The sequence below is a fragment of the Pteropus alecto genome, unplaced genomic scaffold (genome assembly GCF_000325575.1).
Source record: "Pteropus alecto unplaced genomic scaffold, ASM32557v1 scaffold87, whole genome shotgun sequence".
Lineage (NCBI taxonomy): Eukaryota > Metazoa > Chordata > Mammalia > Chiroptera > Pteropodidae > Pteropus > Pteropus alecto.
Window position 1 is genome coordinate 12,990,632 of NW_006443225.1, and position 22,578 is coordinate 13,013,209.

At 37.2% G+C, this 22,578-nt stretch overlaps 1 protein-coding gene and 1 non-coding gene across 4 annotated transcripts in view; one reads left to right on the forward strand and one right to left on the reverse strand.

Moving 5' to 3' along the window:
• NCOA2 (nuclear receptor coactivator 2) overlaps positions 1-22,578 on the reverse strand; it is a 252,360-nt gene that overhangs the window by 161,434 nt on the left and 68,348 nt on the right. For 2 of the 3 annotated variants that reach the window (XM_015598653.2, XM_025041207.1), the window contains one exon: positions 4,792-4,848. The gene's annotated coding sequence lies outside the window, so the exon portion shown is untranslated. Of the gene's footprint in view, positions 1-4,791; positions 4,853-22,578 lie in introns of those variants that run through there. The other variant, XM_006924020.2, reaches the window with a different exon arrangement.
• LOC112472712 lies at positions 2,688-2,806 on the forward strand. Its single transcript, XR_003043742.1, has one exon. It is a non-coding gene; the product is annotated as a 5S ribosomal RNA (ribosomal RNA).

The window sequence follows — 22,578 nt, forward strand, 5'->3', positions numbered from 1 at the left end:
CAGTTACTACAGTAATGCTTATCAGAGACCTTCTCCTTATAGTTAACAACTCTACTATCCAGATAAGTAGAATATACGAGTTTGAACTGAAATCTAAAGGCCAATAACAAAAAAAGGCAAGAGAATACACATTTTCTCAACAGTCTGCACACCACGCGTCCCCGCACACAGCCCTGTCCTATACAGTAAGTAGGCAGAAGCACAGCTGAGAATCAGAGGCTGCTGATTCCTAACTTTCTCAGAAGCGTCTGCCACCTCCCCTAAGACACACTGACTCAAAAGGTCTACACAAGGTACAGACTAATAGTACTCTCAATCTGAATTATTTCCAAAGAATATCAGCTATGCCAACAGAAGTCACACTCAGAAACTTTCAATTAAAAAAAAAAAAAAAATGGTGCTCTCAGCAAAAAAGCTCTCAACTGAAACTCAACTGTTATAATCCAAGAAACATTCTTATGGATTTGATTTAAAAACATGTTTTTTAAATTGCTGTCCGTGATTCTAAATTTTGCTGGTCTAGAATCTGGATTAACCAAAAAAATCAGGTTCTCTTATATTTCCAGGACTCACATCCCTTTGCTTGTCTGGACCTATGCAAGCAGCAAGGCCGCCATCCTAAACGAAGACTGCCTAGACTTGGATCGTCTCAGCCTCACTGAGCACAGCACACCTGGGTCGTGATGCGGGCACCTCCCCAGGAGCACCCTCTGAAAGCGCTATGAACTCCACAGAAACGAACATTTACTCATGACAGCTTTTGCTGTTGCCGTAACCCCTACTAGTACGGGTAGATTAAGACTTTTAGAGGGAACAGATGTATAATTCAGAAATCGATGCTCAGTTTTCTCTATAAAAGAAAAAAATCAGAAAACCAAAATTCAATGTAAAAATATTGGGCAAGGAAAGAAACATGGAGTTAAACGTGCACTGATATTCCTTTTCCAGTTAAATAATTTTCGGTAATTATTCTTTATATCTCCCACAATGCTTAGCATAGGCTAGCATAATATAACCAACAGATATTTCTGAAAGGAAGGAGAGTCGAAAAGAAAGCGAAGTGGCCTGAAGGTAAAGGGCAAGTGGGAAGCGAAAGGAAGGTTAAGGGTGCTGGATGTTATTTAGTTTTATGGGGAAAATGAAGCCGACCTGTTTGCACTAATGTATGCATTAAAAGGGGAGCAAAGCAGAATAGTAAAAACCGGCCTGTCCTACAATAGTTTCCAACTGATGGCTTTGTGTCAGTAACACCCATTGGAAGGTAATTTCAACCCACCAGTAAGCCTTTTGTGTCTTGAGTTCAGCAGTCCATTCCGCCTGCTGAGAGCCCAGTAGTCTACCCTGGGGGCGGGGCGGGGGGGAGGGATTAGGATTCTAGTTTGAATGACTGAGGGCATTTTGTCGACTGTTAAAATATTTATTTAGCAGATCACACTGCCTACACCATGCTGACATTTGAAGAAAATTACCACAGAAGTAGCAAGACAATTAAATGTCAGCAGATTTTAGCTAGAGCAAAAGATATATACTTAAATAGTCTAAGCTTTTGTTTACATTAATACAGATTTTCAGTGGACAGTGCTCAAAGCCTCAGATGTACAGCTCAAATCAAGCTGTCCATCTTCACGGGAATTTAAATCTCTCTGTTAAATCAGATATTTAAGCACAAATCTCCTCAAAGAGGAAATTTAAGATGCAACAAATATTCATTTGAAGTGTACTTTAAACCATGTCATATCCAACATGAACATAATTTATGCTTAATATAATTTTTAGTATTTAGCAGTATCACAACTAGTTCTTGTGAACTAGTATCACAAGAAGTACATCATGCTTTCCTGTGCTTTGGAGAACTCTCCACGTTCGTATTGAAGAATTGGATTCTACCGAGTATGTGTGAACAATTCTTCGCCCACTCACCCCACACCAAATCCTCCAGAGTAGAGAAAGTAAACTTACAAATAAATCCAAAGTATATATGAATCCAGTGAGTTCAGTTTTCCACAGCGAAGGGAAAATTACATTTCAAGGCTACATTGTCAAATGGATTAATCTAATGCTCGCTTCTGTTTTGACTATCAATTCTAAGAAACGTTTATTGGCTAACTTTAAAAATGCTTAAAATGTGAGACTGGAATGGAAATACTGATGTAGCTGTAGATTAAGAAGCACTTTGGTCTGTTAAATAAATTTTTTCTTTTTAATTCAAACTACTCAATTCCCTTTCCATACATTCAAATCTGGAATTTGCGTTTACACTCATAGAAACAATCCTTTCGGGGAAAGTGTGAGGAAGTATAATTAATCATATTTTTCAAATCAAATTTTAGTGTATATTCAACAAAGTTGTCTTCAAGAACACTTTGTCCACGATATTATATGTTTAAGACTCAAAATATTCTTATGTAATATATCATACTCAGCCATGAAAATAAACTAAGTAAGGAAAGCTTAAGTTCTCTCTGAACAAACTGCTCTACCTCAAAGCTATACCACTTTGCTTCTTAAATAATTTTAAAAATTTCCCCAAAGATATAAATTAATACAATTTTCAAGATAAGGGTTCTAAGTAATTCTAGTCACTATATTTCACATGCCGTTTTCTGTAGGAAAAGTGTAACAAACCACTGATGCCACCTGTAACCTAAAATTTCTAATATTGCAAGGGATAAAGAATGCTGATTCAAGACTACGGCCATGCCACCCTGAACACGCCGGGTCCCATCTGATCTCAGAAGCTAAGCAGGGTCGGGCCTGGTTAGCACTTGGATGGGAGACCACCTAGGAAGACCAGGTGCTGTAGGCATTAAAGAAAAGAATGCTGATTCATAGCATGTCACATTTCAAATGGAAAAAGGACTCCCTATGGCTTTTTCTCATGGGCCTGCTCCCCAAAGAGTGAGTATGAAATAAAAGGGCAGAGTGGAAATTTAAATTGTGGAGGTAGTCATTAAAAATTTCAAATGAGTTGTCCTATTTCATTATTTGAAATAAAAGTTAAAAGTTGGGACCTGCTAATGAAATATAAGCTAAATAAAAGTCCTCAAGTATGAATATTATTTTCCTACATTATACTTATTACCACAAAAATGCTTATGTTCAATGCTATTTAAGCAGAGAATGGAGCTCTGTGGTTAAGATCAAGTCTCTGGAGTGGCAAACTGCCACTGACTTGATATGACCTTGGAAAAGTCACTTAACCTCTCTAAGCTTCAATTTCCTTATCTGTTATTCTGAAGATAACTAAAAAGCACTTACATAATACCCACCATACAGCAGAGAACAATAATAGCTATTGCTATTAGTATTATCAAAGCAATCTCTGAAAATTGCACTTGGTAAATTACGTGTGAATCAGATATGGCTGTATCGTTCCTAAAATTTTACTTAAAAAAAAAAAAAAAAAGAAAAAACCTAAAGGTCAGATTGAGTTCTTTCTGTAAATCATGGTGGCAGAGGAGAGACTAATGCCTAAAGAAAGTAAAAAAGATCAAAAATGAAAATAAAAACAAAAAACCATACAGAAAAACAGGAGACAAGAACCCAACAATAGCAAGCAATATTCGGAATACTTAAAACTGCCAAGGGCACAGGGAAATGGGTGGTCAGCTCATGCCCACAGCTTATCTTTGATAATGAATTCAAACATTAACATAAAGTGCAGAAAAATGTTCCCAAACTAGAAACAGAAAACTAATTAAGTTACATTTTGTACCCAGTGACAAGCAGTGGGAAATTATAACTTATTTGGTTTTTAGAGATTAAAAACTGGACAATTTTCAAACCCACTTTGTTCTCTATAAAGATATCACAAAACATATTCAATATGGCAGCATAATCCAGTACGGAGGTGAGAAGCGCCCACACCTGCTTCACGTTTGTCTGTTACTCATCGTAAAATCCTTCCAGGGTAGTGACAAAATAAACAGAACTGAAAGCGTTGTCCTCTGAAATCTATCCTGATTAAGCATATCTGAGTACATAAAATATGCAACACAGGTGATTTCTCATAACATTTAAGAGCTATATACTTTAAGTATCTGATATAAATTAATTTCATATTTAAAAATAGAAATTAAAAACTATGAGGAACTATTTCTGGTTTGTATTTATAGAGGTAGAGTTCAGTGACTGAATATAAATAAATTCTTAATATTTATTATCCAATAATTACTTTTAACAAACATTTATTCAGTCTTTTCTACATACCAGGCACTATCCTAGTAGTGAGGGACACTGTCTTTACCAAGACAAAAATGGTCCTAATGTTCATGGAGCTTATATTCCAGTAGGAGAGACTATAAATAACAAAATATTACGATAAAAATAAATCAGGGTTATGTGATAAGGAATGATTGAGAAGCTATTTCAGACTGGTTGGACAAGAAAAGCCTGCTCATTAAATTTAAAACATCCACCTCCATAAGACTGAAATTTGCTGTTAAAATCTATAGCAGATATTCTTTTACTTACATATAAAAATAAACATAAACATTTTGCCAGGCTATGAAATTATAATTCATTTCGTCCAACGGGTATATGTAATCTTCCCAATTTTATACAGTAAACACCGATAAACAAATATGGTCATTTTACCTTCAAATGTCATTTCCAGCACATTCATAGAGACTTTCCATTATAAAACAGAAATGTAGACAAATATATTTTGGGGTTTTTTTTAGATTTTTATATCCATTTACATATATTTTGCTAAACTATAAATAACTTTCAAATATTTGATTTTACTTGAAAATCAAAATATTCCAACAGAAAGGCTTAATTTTAACTCACCTGTGCCTGTACACAGTGCAGAAGATCTATAAATTTGTAGCCAAATCCAAGAGAAATCTGCAACATAAACAAACAAACATAAATTTAAAAAACGCAGAATCCTGTTACTCATTAGTGTGAATGTGATTTTTACAACCAACATAAGTAATAACCATTAATAACATGTCCCCATTAAACTGCATGGTAAATCAAGAAGCAGACTCGGAGCATTACTTCTATATGTACAAGATAATATGAAATATGTACAGTCATATTTCATTGGGGATTATGAGGTGTTGACCCTACATATTTTGAGAGCCCACCATTATATTGATACTTTCTTGTACCTGCTTGGCTCGGCGCTAGCACTGCTAAGGCCAGCCCAGTGCCTGGTACACTGTGACACGGTCCGCAGTAGATGTCTGTTGAGTAAATAAGTAAACACACTTCACAGAGTTATCTTCGTTTGCTGTGATTTATAGTTTACCAATACGGAACTGAAAGGCTGGAAATTACTGAAATAAAAAATCTATGTCATAATTGTTTAAAGAAAGAAGTTCAAAAGTGACTGAATAACTTCTCTTAAAAAAAGTCTTGAGTGAAATGATGTAAAAATGATGCCGTATAGGACAATCATAACAACGTGAAGAGCAAATGTGGATAAATAAGAAAAAGAAGAGGGAACTGAACATTTGGGATATGCGGGCAACTGCTCGCCAAGTCTCTCCTGGGTGTGCATCTTTGAGAACAAGGAGCTTAATGATGAAGGACCCTGCAGGATTTTCTCTGACCCACACAGGACCCCCGTCCACAGCGCACGAGAAGCTGGTTTCCCAGACGCATTGTGAGGAGTACAAACAACAAATACGTGCTTCTGATATTCTATATATAGCGATGTTTACTACTTTTGTGTATTTTATACACCTAAGAAAAATGGCTTGATCGCTACTAGTGGTATTATGACTTTTTTTTAACTATTATGTACAGCTTCAAGGAATGTTTCTACGATTGAGTTACTCAATTTTTTTTCCTTCAGGTGACCCTAATCAGTAATAAATAACACTGATTATCAAACTTAAAACAGTATTAACTCTCTTAAGGGCCTTTTATTCTTTAGAATAATAAATAGAACCTAATAGCAGAAAAAAGCTAATGTAAATGGTAATTTAACACCCAAATTACCATTTTTCTAGGGCATTGAAAACATCAGACTTTATAATCTAAGAGGTCTAAAGGGGAAAGACAGAAAAAATTGCATTTTGATTTTTACCAGGACCTATTGGCCTGGAGATCATTAAATGTAATGAAATGTAGCTAGGGTATTAGCGATGATTCGTGAAAAACAAAAGGAAATCTGTATGCAAATAAGAAGTTATCACAGTAAGTAAAACGAATGGATTCTCCTCAAGTGGCAGTCAGTCACTAGTGTGCAATAAAGTGTTATGTAACGAGAGTCATCAATTCTTTCCAGCACTGCTAGGGTAAATGTAAGCATGATGCTGGCCTACTTAGGCCTATTATAATTCTATAACAACAACTAATCTGCTCAAGGGTATCGCACTATCCAACAATTAAGAACTACAAAACTTGTGAGATTAGTAGGAATGATGACATTAAACTACTACTGCTTGATCTATACTATTCTGTGACTTTTTATTAATATGCTAATATAATTCGAGGGAAAAATACCAATGCTAAATCCATGCTAAAGATAGACACAGAAGGGGCATAAAGATAAAAGACACATAAAGATATGGACAATTTCCACAGAATATAATATGTTGGTGTAACATTTTAAACAAAAGGAATTAATAAAATACCTAAACAAAGAATTACAAAATATTTTATAAGTTACTAAGGGAACTAATAGCCATTTAAAGTAGTAGCACAGGCAATAACAACTCTATAATAAATGAACATCCCATTCCTCTTCCATCAGTCCTGACAGTTTTCACAAAGCTACCTTAGGAATGTGTTTCAAAGGAGGGAGAGGGGAGGAAGACCGCCCAGGCCTGGCAGCATGACAGAGGGGCAGACAGCAACCTTGCGAGAAAAGGCAGAGGGATGCATGTCATCTTCTTCTCTCTTATTACCACTACTATTCCACTGTATGAACTAAAAAGATGCACCTCCTCTCCACAAAACAAGAGGCCGCTCTTAGAAGACAGTGTGGGAAAGCCGAAAGAACCGAGGGTTAAGCATTATCAGGCAGACTAGGTTTCAAAACCTGGCTTTGTCATGAAAATACTGCTGCTGTTGATATTACATCACTAGCAGCACCTTAGGTGTGAGACCCAGGAAATGTTGCTGTGTACTCAACTATACTGCACCCTGAAAGCATTAAATAAGTATTAAAGCACCTGGAACACAGTAGGCATTATAATGGTGAATGACCCTGCAGATGCTGCCAGCTAAGCCAGGTGATTCAATAAAGTGATGAAAAATAAAAGCTTCAGGCCGACCTGACCCCAAGTAGAACTGATTTTCCCTGGGATGTCCTAATGGCTTTATCTGCCCATAACCCTCCAGAGAGACACAAAAACATGGGATATTTTTGAACCAGGGCTACTTTAAAACCTACATCAAAAGTTGAAAGATACTATCTGATTTTGAATCTTACTATTAAGTTATAATAATCAAAGCGATGGGGGTATTGGCACAAGGATAAACAAAAGAGAACAGAATCTAGAAACAGGCCCACACATTTATATCAACTCATATTCAACAATGGCGGCAAGGAGATTCAGTGAGGAAAAGACAGTCTTTGCCATAAACGGTGTCCAAAACTGGTTGATGAATAGAGGCAAAAAAAAAGAACCTCAACCTTTACCTTGCATCATGAATAAAAATTAACTCAGAATGGTAGGATCATAGAGCTAAAAGAACCAAAACTACAAAGCTTATTGCGGACTAGGCAAAAAAAAGATTTTAGATATGACACTAAATGCATTAAAAAAAATTTTTTTAAGGCCATAAAAGAAAAAAAAATAATAATTTGAACGCCTTTAAAATTAAAACTTCTGTTTTTCAAAATACATAATTTAAAAAATAAAAACACAAGTCACAGACTGGTTGAAAATATTGGCAAAATAAATTATTTAGAATATATAAAGAGTTAAATAATTATCTGATAAAAGATGTCTATCTGGAATGCATAAAAGTCTTACCACTCCATAATAAAACAAATAATTCAACTTCTTTAGAAGGGCAAAATACTTGAAGATATTTTTTATCTATCATAGAAGATATACAATGGGAAAAACACAAAAAAGTACTAAACACCATTAGTCATTATGAAAATGAAAATTAAAACCAAAACAAAATATTTTAGACATTCAGTAAAATATCTCACGTGTTAACAAGGACATGAAGAAACCAGAACGCTCATGTCACAGCCCCTGCGGACTGGAAAGTATAAAATACGGCCGTTTTTGGAAAACAGCGTGGAAGTTTCTCGTCGTTTAACCTGACAATTCACCAAGGTGTCTTTTCATTTCTCCGGGACAGGTGACCACACAAAGAGCTGTACACGAATGTTCCTAGCAGTTATGTTTAGAAAAGCCCCAAACTGGAAACAATTCGAGTGTCTACCAGTTGGAGAATGCATAGTTTTAGAATGTAGTACATTCATACAATGAAATGCCACCAGCAATGGAAAGGAATGAATTACTGAGATATGCAAAGACACGAATGAGCCTTAAAAACACTGTGTTAAATGAAAGAAGCCAGACACCAAGACAACAGATTGTATGATTCCACTTATTTGAAATTTTTGGAAAAAGTAAAACTATAGAGACAGAAAGACAGGTGCTGGCCTGGGTCAGGGAATAGATGTGGGGAATGACCAAAATGGAGGCAATAGAACTTTAGGGGCCGACAGAATTGTTCTAATGACACACACACACACGACTATATGAATTTACTAAAACCCATCCTTAAACACGCGTAAAGTGAGTGCATCTCATGGAATGCAAATTATACCTCAATTTTTTAAATGCTAAAACAATTTTAAATTTTGAAAAAATCAAATATATGACAGATTTGACTTTGAGGGTGAACACATAACACAATATACAGATGATATATTACTGAACTGTACACTTGAAACCTATATTTTATTAACCAATGTCACCCCCAATAAATTTAATTTAAAAATAAAATAGAATAAAATAAAATAAATGTGCCTGTGTGTCCCTGCTCTTTCCTCCTATGTGATAGCTAAGGTTATTGTGTGTGAATAAAGGAATCTAAGGAATAAATGTAGTTCCAAGAGCAAATGGGGGTGTGAACATATACTGAGCACAGCGTCAACTAGCAGGGTGCACTAGTAATGCATCATAATTTGTAGGCAAAAAAAAAAAAAATCAGGACTGAGCCTCCATCACACAGAAAAAGGCTGCTGGCAGCATTAAAGCTATAGGTTGACGATTTTGTTTAAAGGTGGGATAGGTTCGGGAGAATATGTGCGCAATATTTTACTTTATTACTATTTTTTAATTGTTGAAGTGAATTTTTAGGAACAGAGCCACATGAGGCAAAGTAAAGAGAAGGAAATGAAGGAGCATCTGTAATACCAGCTAGAAGAGCACGAAGTGACTGCAGAACGAGAAGGGCCGTGTTTGCCGTCCTGGCCCAAGCGCCACCACCAACGGCATCGGCAGCTGTCGCGCACGGAATGCTTGTTTGGCGAGAGCTCTGGGCAGAGGGCTTTACGTGCGCTACACAATTCCAGCCGCCGACAGCCCTCTGCGGTGGCTGCTGCGCCCATCATCTCCGCCCGTCATCGCCGCCCGTCATCGCCGCCGCGCAGGCAACACACACTCGGCCCACGGCTGCAGCGCGGCCGCAGCGGCAGAGCCCGGCTTCTAGCGAGTCGGACCGCAGAGCCGGATGTTATGCAAGTTCACCGCTTGGATAATGCTATCATTTTTGCCAACTTGATTTGAAAAAGAAGACGGCAAAAATGTGATCGACCTGAAAACAGGCTTCTTGAGGTTTCTGGTATGGTACGAACGAGAACAGCAAAGCTTATTCGAATTCACTGTAATTGAATCTTGACATTATTTTCTTCCTGACGCAGACGCAGCCTCACAATTTTCTCAGAGTTGCCACCAATCAAAGGAAGAATCACCAATACGTCAATGTTGGTACACAAGCAAGAATATATCTGCCAGCGGAACAACTGACCAGATGGCTGATGGACGGCGGAGCGTGTGGCACGTGCTACCGGCCGGGGGGCCACACAGGTCCTGTTGTTGAGCTTCTTGCTCTCCGGCCAGCACCATCCAGGCATCGAGCCAGTCAGGCAGGTCGGTGGAAGAGAAGAGGACGTGGAGAAAGGGAGAAAAGGCTAGAAAGAAGGATCGCTCGAATCACCTGAGACTTTTCAACAGTTCCAGCCAAGCATACCTGAACATACGCCTACCACGAGCCTATACCCGTAACGCATGATTAGTACAACGATTTATTTTCCACTATTTGCTCAAAAGCACGAAAACTCCCAAACAACTGAACATAAAACACACCTTAAACTGAGCATATTTCAAATCATAATATCATGAGTAAAGTTATACTTTCAAAACTTAACTGTGAGAACTTCAGATTATTGAGCAGGACCTTATATTTTTATTTGACATATATTTTATATAATATAAAAAGTCCTAAAATATAGCTTTCATAGATTAGATTTTTAATAACATATCATAATATTAAAATCCCAATGTTGTTGTGGTGCAAAAGTCTTAATTATGTAAATAACATGTAAAGAGTGTGTACTATATACACAAGGTAAAATTCTTCCTCAATTTTTTAAGCTGATGGTGCTATCAACACCATCTAGACCACAGAAGAGTAACTTGTAAGTTAACTGATTAACTTCTAATTATGCTTCAGACAAGTTCATGTTTTCTTCCTTTGTTTACAGGGTTCTACCTCCACTTCAGACAATGACTCTTAACTAATGAAATTCTTTAAGAAGTAATTTTCATTTCACAAAGTCTTTTTAAAGCAGGTCTGCAGTATCATGTCAAGACTCTTAAAATGACATTGAGCTTTTATTATAACTTACATATCAGCATTAATTAACTAACCTTCCAATTATTCTTCCCAACTATTCATTCTATTTGTTATACATATAACTTAATTTGCTCAGAGGAATCTTCAGTTTTCTAAAACTGGTACTTAAAATGAATTGAAAGTCGATCTTAAGATGTTCTTTTGTTATTTTAATGAGATGCTTCAAAAAGTACAATTAATGATAAATTAAACAAGTAAAAATTTAGATTTATAATTTAATTTAGTGACTTTTTATCTAAACTAAATATAAAAAATTCCTAAGCCATAATAGATACATAAAAAATGAGATATCACCATTTAAAAAATTCCTAAGCTACAGGCAGGTACATATACACAATTGATATGCATGATACAGTGAAAAATAACATACCCATCAAATTCACAGATCTCACGACCTTTCCTGTCAATTCTGTCTCTCACCTATGGTGGTCAGAGCCAATACAATAAAATAACTAACATAAAACAGTAGTAACTCTCCAAGGAGTAGTATTCTTGCCCAGAGACAGACCTAGAAGAAAAATTAATCTGATATATGCAGCTGTGTGTACAAGGCTCAAAGCTGGAAGATGACTAAAAATACTAACTTTGGAGTCACTGACCTGAAAAGAGCATTTAAATCCATAGAAATGGTTAAGATCTCTGAGGGAGACGTAATAAAGATCGGGGAGCTGGGACTGAGCCCTAGGGAATTCCTACATTTCAAAATCATGCAGAAAAGAAGTGGCCAGGGAGAATAAGAGAAATTACTTAAGAGGCAGGAAGAGGTCCAGCAGAGACAAAGTACTACAGAATTTGAGAGATCGCCTGAGGAGAGGGTGGCCAACACTGCTCAACGCTCGGGGAATCAAACAGTGTCTATCTGACTGGCAGAAATTGCTCAAGGCCTGGAATGATAAAGATAAAATCAGACTGGAGAAAGTTAAAGTGCTGATAAGTGAATAGGAAATAAGGATTCACTATCATTACCATGACTACCTTGTGCTGAAATTTATCTTCCCCTGCAGACTGTGAGCTTCTTGAGGGCAAGGGTGAGGTTACACCCCTTTCTGACCAACATGCTGCTGGACTTGTGATTTTAAACAACATCCTGTACGGGTCTTTGGGCTTTTAAGTAGGGTGCTCAGCCAAAAAATTCACATAATAACAGTCTTTAACAGGATTAGAGGAGGAGGATAGAAAAACATAACTCACTGAGCAGGAAGTCTTAAACAGAGATCAAGGCTCAGGGATGACTGACTCCCCAACGTGCCAACCCCACAACCAACCAGCACCCCCTCCCTTCCAGTAAAAGGCCAAAAGGCACCATGAGTAGAATTTTAATGGTTTCTCTCCCAATAAAGTAGGTAATGTTTTTCTTCGTTCTCCTTAAAATGAGAACGATTACTGACGCTACTGTATACACCACACAGTAGAGAATTTCCATGTATTTATTAGTTAATTTTTCACAATAAAACCAGCCTGAGAGGAAACATCCACCTTCTTTAATAAATAAGATACATACCCTGCAAATACGAACAGTAGAGAGAAAAAATTCCACTCAGGCAGAGAAAACAGGACTGGGAACTCGTCTCAGAGACTCCGCTTCCCCTCAGCCTTCCCTGCGTGATGCTGCACTGACCCCTGTGACGGACACAGAGCCTTCCCTTCTGTCCTGAGCACGACGCACACAAGCCTGTGTGATACTCACCTCGAGGCCACAGCGCAGCAAAAGGGGGCACACCAAAAGTTAACTTTAAAGCTATGCAACCTGTGTACACAGGACAGGGGCAGTCCTGAACCCGCAATACTCAGCGGTACCCTCAGAAGCCAGCCTTGCAGGGAAAAGCAGCAGCACAAACCTTCTGTCCACCAAAGACTTCTTTCTGAGTTTGTTTCTTCCCTGAGGACCAGCCTCTTCCCCAAAGGACTGTCACTGTCAATCCCCACTTCCTACAGGAAGGCCACATCTTTTAACAGTGTATGACCACATAAAGATAAGCATCATTTCAACATGATAAAAAGAGCGTTTTTTTAAATGCATGCAGTATGGAAGAGGGTAGGAGAGAGGCTTCTTACAAAGGAAAATGTTGTAAATTACCCATTTTATTACAAGAAGAGGCAGTAACACAATCTGTCCAAAGCCGAAGAACGTGTGATGGAGCCGGATGTCAAACCCGTGTCCTCCAGACTCTCACCCTGTGTTCTAACTACTCTGATCGCCTGCTGAGGCGCACCAATCCACCGAAAAGAAAGAGCCAGCACCAAAACAACGGGATTTTCTTTTTATTGAAAACAGCTCACATGTGCATGTAATATGTGTTCATGGCTATGATTTTACATCACAGAAAGGTTTTTCTCCTTTGAGTAAAATTACAACTTTATATGACATAATTAAGTGTGGTAATATTTTAGAGTTCTAGAAAGAATATGGTATTCCAAAAATGAGCACTAGACCAGCAGGAGAAAAGCTTTGCAACTTACTATGTTGGGAAACGGAGCACTTAACCTTGGAGTAAGCATGGTTAGTATCTGGTCAGATTTTTATTGTCTCTCTGTATGATTTCACTGAGTCAACTCATGGATCCAAGTACTCAGAGAAATATTATCAAAAAAGATACTTCATCATTGTGTGGGCCTATAAAGAGCCTCCCATTGTTAAAAATTTTTAAATGCAATTTTCCATTTTACTATGTGCCTAGGTTCTAACAAAAACACTGAGAAATACTGGAGAAAATTGGATCCTGTGGTAACAGTACCATTTTGAATAAAAATTTAGATCTGGAAGAAACTTGGAAATCATCATCAAATACGTCACCCTTCCCATCACAGAAGGGGGTATTAAGGAACACAAAATGACAGAGGCTTGTAACTTAGTTGTGAATCTAGAATTTAGAGCTAAACTATCCAACCATACAGCATACGAATAAAACTTGAAAGATCTGGAGATGAGTGTTCTAAGATCCTAAACATACAGGACAACAAGGAGAGCTCCACCTTGTGTTAAGTACCAAGTGTCAGTCAGCTGCTCTTGTACAAATTTTACAGGCATTACTTTTAATATATCTAACAAATAGGCACCTATCGATTCCCTTTCGCAGAAGAGGAAACTAAAAGTCAGAGAGGTTGAGGGACACACTCACAGTAAAGCCAGAGGAAGACGCACTAGTGGGATCCAGCAGCCCGCTCCTCCCCTGCTGTCTATCAGTCCCTTCTGGCAGGTTCCGCTTCTCTGCACTTCCTGCTCCACTCACCTCGTTTCACCCAGAAAAAAGGATGCGATATCAGGACGATGCTTTCTAATATCCAGCTATTATGAACAGCCACAAGCGTCCATTCACCTAAAGATAGGACATAATGAGTTGCTCTAAAAAGCTTCACCAACAAGATTATTCGATTATTGGCTTGTTACACCTACGTAAGCAAAGAAGATGGAAGACATCCGAAGAGACTGTAGGATAAAAGACGGAAGTCAAGGGGGAAAAAAGGCTGTGACAAAAGGAAGACTTTATCTGACACAAGGAACTGCATTAAAAAAAAACAACAACAACAATTCTAAAACCTAAGGTGGGCAACAATGAGGAAAACGACTTAAATGTGGCTGAACTTTTCCTTGAAATTGGGAGTCCCAAAACCAAGAATATACCTAAATGTCCAAGAAATTTTCTAATATATTTTCATTTTGATGACAATCTAAAATTCCTTAACACAGGAATATGCTAAGTCACATGAATGACCATTACATAGCTGATAACTGACATTTAATTTCAGTACCTGTATTTTGTTCTTACAATTTGATTAGAGACGAGCAGTAAGTTAATGTCTTTGATATCTTGAGGAACGAAGTTTTCTATAGGTTCAAAAAAATAACGGGGAGACCTGCAACATCTTCACACAGCTGACCAACAGCAGTGGACGGAACCCGAGGGCAGCAGGGCGTGGGCAGCAGCTTGGCCAGTCTGACGATGCTGCGTGGAGCTACTAATTTAAACCTTATTTGGTAGTTTTGTTTATGTTTGGTTGGTAAAATCTGTTTTTGTTGAATAGGTCCTAATGAAACTAAAATCTTCCTGCATTGAAAAATAATCTAGTAACATATGCGAAAGTGGGTGTGTTTCATAAGGGCCATTACACCAGTTAATTTTCCCCATCGTTTATATAATAAATATGGCTATAAAATGTGAATTAAAAAACCATGTACAGCTTTTGTTTTTAAAAAGTTCTGCTGACAAATCAAAATAAGGCCCTACCAGTGGTTCCCAAAATGTCTCTTGAGTGTTAACTCAAGAACAAAGTTTTTCCAGGTTTAAACCTAAATGAGAAAAAAAATGTAGTGCTTTATTTTTCTATAAAGCTAAATTTTATTAAATTTGTAGATTCTCCTTTAATATTAGATTATGAGCTTATTTAGTGGGGTTATAGTTTCCTTTTAATTTCTGAAATGGTAGTGGTCAGTTTTTTTTTTCATGTAATGACTTGACAAATTTCAAAATCTGGCGTCAGTTCCCTGGCTTTGGGGGGAAATTTTTAATAGTCATTTGTGAAATCAGAATCTCTGGGTACCACTGGCTTACCAGTTAGGAAATGGTATACACAAACCACACATGTAGAAGTATAAGGTACAGGTATTTCCCCTCTGACATATGGAGAAAATTCATTTTGAGCACGAATACTCAATCAAGAAGTTCTTGTTTCTACCCAAAGAAACTTAACAGTCCTCTCACCTCCCATCCCTCTCTCTCCCCCAGGTCTACAACAAACAGTGCTCCAGGCAGCAAAGCCACAACTACAGCCTGCAGACAGGAAGACAGGAGCCGTCACCTGGCCTCTAGGTACTCACAAGCAGACATTCTGCAGAGCAACCTAGAATAAACTGCAGCCTAAAGAGGTTAATAATAACGATGGCAGGTAATACATAAAGAACAGAAACTCTGGAAGACTAATGACAGCAATAAACTCTTTGCTACTCCTCCCATCGAGAAATAAAGTATAACTGCCCTCCTCTTGAAACTGGGGTTGCCTCAGCGATTGGCTTGACCAACAGAGTCGGGAAGAAGTGAAATTTTGGGCCTTCTGAGCCTTGAAGATTAAGCCTGAGACTCTGGAACCCTTGGTCTTAGAGTCCTGAGCTGCTAAGTATGTCTGACTACCCAGAAGCCACCATACTACAAGGAAGCCCGATCCAGCCATGTGGAGCGGCCATAGGAAAAAGACAATGAGATGTTCAGTCTGCCCCAGCTGTTCTTGCTCCTAACAGTTCCTGGTCATTCCAGCTGAGACTCCAGACATAAGAGCAGAGATGAGCCATCGCTGCTGTGCCCTATCCGAATTCCTAATCCACAGAATTATGAGGTGTAAATTGTTGTTTTAAATCAATGAATAACCAGAAATAAACTAATTTCTTTTCATTGTAATGAAATATAGTAACAAAGACTTTTAAGCAAAAAAGAAATGTCTCTGACAGACTAGCTGTAAACCAGACTAGCATCAGACACAAAAGAGAATTATGATGCATAAAGATAAATGTAAATCCATTCATTCATTATCCAACAAATAGTTATAACACCAGGACATGTAAACAGGGATACACACGGGCTTTGTAGATGATAAAAAAAAAAAAAAAGTCCTGACTTCGAGGAACTTATAGACTAGAAAGTATAATGTATTATAGTGCCTTCGTCTATAATCAATACTGAAATCAAATCAAAACGCAGAGTGACCCAGGGTTTAAGTTCCTCTGGGAGAAGGAAGTAAAGACTGAACTCAAATCCCACAAAAGGTCAATTGTAGTCTGTAGTATCTAAACATGCTTTAGTTAACTACAGTATATAATAAAATGTTTGGGCTCTCATTTCAGACTATAAATTCAGGGCATGCGTAACTAATCCTTTCTATTTCTTCTTCATAAAGTATCAGGTTAAAAAGCCATTTAAAGATATTATTACAAATATGCCGGGTAGACCGCTTCTACTTTACTGCAGTCAGGACTCTGGGACGCAGAATGGGCAAAGCAAGTAAGGTCAGTAGTTAAGCTGCTGTTTTAACAAGATTTATTTCTGTCTAGGTGCGCTACAGTTTAAACAAACACACTATTCCAGTGACTAAAATAATTTTAACTGCTCCTTTTATTAAAGCATAGACAATTTAACCTTTCATAATATTATTCTCAGGGCTCTAAAATTATTCAACTTTTTTTCTATTTGCAGTATTTCTCTATTCAAATTTCACATGAAGCCGAAAAGAACACAAATAGAGAAAATTATTCTACCACGTAGTTTTAAACACAGAAAAATGTTTGATCTCACCTTGTAAAAGAATAAAACCATAAATAAGTATGTTCATGAATTCCTGGGCAAAAGACCATAGCATGTCTTCAAATCATCAGTACCAACACAATGCCTCTGTACAAGGTACTTAGCGAATGTGTGTTGACTGATAACACTTTTATTTCCCAGTTATTTTAACTGTGGCCAACAAAAATAAGCAATGCTATTTTCTGTCTCAGTAAATTCTGGCGGCAAAGAAAAAAGAATAACATTTTCAAAAGCGTTCACAAAGAAACAGACCTCATTTTTTTCTTCAAAACATTAAAAGAGGTATGGTGGTGGGCGTATGTTAACAAATTCTATGTGCTCTAAACGTCAAAATAGTAAAGGTAAGTGACAACATAACAGTAATCTAAATTATAAATGGCCTTGTGTTAATCTTTTCCCTCTCATAATTTCAATTACATGGTAATTTGTCAAAAGTTCTTTTGAAACATGACACACACACAAAAAATTCTGATTGCTCAAAAGTAATTCATTAATATTTTATCTAAAATATACTGTAAAAGTCAAAACAGAGTACTGAACAAGAACATAATTAGGAACTTGAAATGATAATACTAACATTCCATTATAAAAAGTAACAATATCTGAGAGAAAGATACTCAAGACTATCTTGACTTAACAGGTAGCTCGTTGTTCCTCTCTCCTAGACTGGTCAGAGGCTTCCTGGATCGCCCTATGAGACTCAAGGCCAATCATTTACCACCTCCTGGCCTCAGTTTCCTCAATGACAAAAAGAGAGTATCACGATTATCTCCAAATTCCACGTTAGCTCTAAAAAATTCTCCCAGCCTCAAATAAAGGGCCATTAGTCTAAACATAGAGGGTCTGAAGACACTCGAAACTTCCATTTGCTTAATTAAGGCACAATTATTTCCCTAATCTTACACTTTACAAGTTTAAAACACCTACTGATACTACTTTTACTTTATCTTTACAATTCTGTGAGGTAGACTGGGTCTGCAATTACTATGTGCATTAGGCAAATGGCAAAAGGGAGGCTCGGTGAGTGAGGCTATGCGATCTGATTAAAGTCAGTCCAAAAAAAAAAAAGCCTACAACTTAGGTCTTCTGACTCCCAGCTCAGTGCTCAAATTTCCGGACTTTTAAGTCCACTCTCAAATCTACAACGATGACAAATAAATTATGAACCAGTTAGAAAAAAAAAAAAAATGGTGTTATTTTTAAATGGCAAGATTGTTTCTTCAAATCAAGATGTTATAAGTCTTAAATTCCCTAAGATAACACAATTTTAGGCCTTTATGTCTTGAAATTATTTTCAAGATTCCTGGAGTAATAAAACCCCAGTGACTTAAATGTGTTACAAAAATATTACCATATATCAAGGTTTCCTAAATTGATGTGTATTCCTTGACCAAAAAAGGGTTTGTAGTAAAATAAGTTTTGAAATATTTGTAGATTTAACAACTCCTGTATGCTTTTTAGTTTAACGTAACATTTCACAAATTTGTGGATCAATATACATTTCATACTTTTAAAACATACCTGTTGACATTCTAAAGCACTTCTGTTTCAATGAACTCATCTTGGAAAATACTTTTGTAAATTTTAAAAATAAAATAATTTGCTAAATAAAACACAAAATTACTATATAATTTTAAGAAGTATTTTCCTTACTTTCTAAGCATACATATTTTCATATTTTTCTAAAGATGCAGTATCTTACAATTTGTACATTAAATGTGACAATGTTTTTTTTTTTTCCTGAAAAGTCACTAATCCAAATTGTACTTTACAGTCAATAGCAAGTTAGAATACAGAATATGGTATAAAATCTTCTTACAGTCAGGAAGTATACTCTCAGTGACACAAATGACACTGTATTAACAGGTTTCCTCCAGGAGTCATGCTAAATCAAATATCCAGAACTGACACTGAAGAATCTGAAAGCAGACCACAACTCAGGTGCAAGTGCACACTTTGAAATGTACTAACGATGACAGGTTATTGCGGGGAAATGTTCATTAGAGAAATCGCATTTGAAACAACCTTAAACTATTTACTGGGCTCTGTGTCTAAAATTGGGAGCAAACACTTACAGGTAAAGGGCAAGTCAAATTACTTAATCAGTTAACCCAATAATAATATGGAAATAACCACAAGTGTGGTTTTTGCCTATTTATAAAACAGTAAACTCTGAGGCAAAGGCTAATTAGCTATTCTGAATTTATCTTGTGCTCATGATTTGATAACAGTACGTGAACGTATTTAAGTCCCAAAGGAATCAGACGTCTGTAACCCTTCCCCCAGACAACCACAGTTCCCTAACACAAAGTAACCACACACGCTTTCTTTATGCTTCCATCTAATAATGGTTAGCAAGTCCAAAAATACTTTCCAATGCTTTTAAAAATGTGAGGCAGCTTAGAAACTTGAGCTGTTTTTAGTAATGGTATTTTAAAAGTGGTATAACTTACCACTCCAGGCAAAGAGCTATGACTTGTCTTCCTAACACTGGTAACACAGGAGACTGAAAAGGGCTATTTTGAGAAAATAAGAGATTGTGGGTTCTAGTCTCAAACCTCACCCTCCCCTTACACAGATGAAATTTTATGCTTATGTAATTCACAAATCAAATTTCTGTTTAAAAGTGAAAGAAACTACAGAACAATAAGTTATGTATTTGTTGTTAAAGGTACCTGGAAAAAAACTTTTTAGGAACAGAAATAGTATTGCCCAGAAGATTTTTTTTCCAGGTTTGTCTTTTTTAAATTAATTTTGCTGGGATAACATTGGTTAATAACATTATGCAAATTTCAGCTGTACAAGTTTCTAATATGACATCTGTATACTCTATTGCGTGCTTACCACCTAAAATCTAGTCTCCTTCCATCACCATGTATACATCTGACCCCCTTTACAGAAGATTTTAGATACCTCGGTTCTTCCTAATCCTTAAATGTTTATGTGAGTCTCCCCTCTCACTTAAATCCATTTTAGAATTTAGAAGGTAATTGTTAACCAGGCCACAAACGGTTCACAGATAGAGTAAATTTCAGAGCCACTTCCTTGTCCACAAATACATGAACAAGTCATATTTTAAAATAAAGCGCAGAATACCACAAAAAGACTCACAAAAAGGTATCAAAGTACAGTATGGTTCTCCAACCTATAGTTATCCTATTTTCAGCTATAGAGCAAAGGCAAAAGCCACCCTTGTGAAAATGAGTTTAGACTCCAAGTGCTAGATAAAGGAATAACAGAAATCTAAAACTTAAGAAATAATAAGAAACAGAATTTATTAGAAGGTCACATTGAAAAGATGAAACTCCCAAAACTCCTCCATGAGGGAAATAACTGGAGAAATCACACTCTGCAGATTGCAAAACTGGACAAAACCCGGAAACATTTATTCACCTTCGGTTCACATCAAGTAAAACATGGGGGGTTGGGGAGGGTGGTGGTCTTGAAACGTTCTTTAAATATGGAACCAAGCAGCACTTACTTCCTAAATGTAAAATATAATTTTTTAAAAAAGCAAAATGGAAAAAACTGACATTGAAGCACTCTGAAAGTTTTTCATCAATAGTTGAGCTCCTTTTTTTGGAATATTAAAATTGTATTGCTGTAAGTGTGAAGAAGACCACTGTCTTTCTCAGCTCTATAATCAATGACATGCCTTCTACCTTTGAGAATTTAACGGTTTCCCACTGATGTTTTTCGGCAGGACTATGGCAATGGGGCCCTGATTCACAATCAGTGCTCCCTAGGGGACGCTTCCTTCCCGTTATCACTTCTTTATTCCCAAAGGAGGGCAGGAATGACACTGCTTACTCCCACACCCCTGGGCCTTCGCATTTATTTAAATGTCTAAATCACTGGGAAGGAAGGAAGTTTCAGAGTGCTAAGGAAGAAGACACTTTGTGCCTCACAATCCCTTCTCGATTATGTCTTACAGAAGTCAGGTAAGGTATGTGACACTGATTTTAAAGGCTTGATCATCTAGTTTCTTGATACTATAAAAGTCTTTCCATCTGTGATTTCTTCCTCTTTTATTATGGCGATTTCTCTGGGCCCTCAATATCTCTAAGAAAAAGAAAGTATTGAGAAAATGAGGTAAAATTCTGATCTGTGAATTTCATTCCCAATAAAAGAACTTCAACAACAACAACAACAACAGAATAACCTCTTAGAGACCTAAAAGAAAATACACCGAAGCACCAAAATTGATTGTGTAAACATGGTGTCATCATGGGTAAATTCTTTCATGTCCAAATCATTTAAATTATAACCATATTATCAAGTTATATTTAAACAAAAACAATGAAAGATGTGTTGAGAAAGTAAATTAAAACTAACGATTTCAAATATTCTAACTATCCTGGGTTTGTTTTCTATAAGACAAAAGGGAAGTCGCCTGCATAGCTTGACAACATAAACAAATACGAAAATATCTCATAATTATTCCCTTCTTCGTCGTCTGTGTGAAGGAAGGGAAAGGAATAAAGGAAATGAAAGCCATGAGTACACACTTGCAAACCAAAACCACAAGAAAAATAATCTAAAACCAGACTATAGGAGGCAGGAGAAAAGCAAGATTCTCTCCACCAGAAGTGATTCTGCTTCACTAACAGGGCAAACCCGCATTCCTACAAGCCTCGTGCTTTCACACAGGCCGCACGGCTGGCAGTCTTGAAAGCCTTCCAGCGAGGAACCAAGATAATAAGAGAAATGAGTGGCTCTCAGGACTGGACCGAGCCCTAATCTGATTCCGATGAAACGTTGCCCTGCTCGGGTATAATACTATGGCAGCCAGAAACGCAGTTAAATAGATGATTACAACTTTTATAGAAAAACCCTAAAGAAACATGGCTTTGAATGTGGGCCTCTTTCATTAAAAACGAACTGTCCAAAGTATTGAAAAGGACGTGCTTTCTAGGGAGAGTCATCCACGTAATGAATAATAGGGAGAACGCAGCACCACCTTCAGAAACAATCTAGACATCCGCCTACAGCGAATCCGTGCTTGATGAACCAGGTTTGTGTGAATAGTAAAGAGTCCAGTTTCCTCTCAAAGGACCATGGGGTTGAAAAGAAAGTCTGGTTAGATTCGGAGACTGAACTTGGTTTCTAAGGGCTCAAGGGCTGTTCAGCACGCTGTTTTAAAGGCGCCATGTTGTCACCAAGCCCGGGGGAGTGCCCCCTGTGAAACGACCTTGACCAGCTCCAAGAAGCCAGACCTCCATGCCCAAAGGGCTCCAAAGCAGCACTCTGGTTTTGTTTTCAGAACGGTCGAGAAATTACTCATCCCAAAGAGATCTGAGTAGGGACCTGAAGAGCTGGCTGTGCTGCATCCATTTTCTTCCTCACAGAGTGAAGGAGCCTTACTAAGACGTCCTTCACCAAACAGGAAGCAAAACTGCATTCTTTCCTATGATGTTTTAAGTTTTCCACTGTTATACCAGGA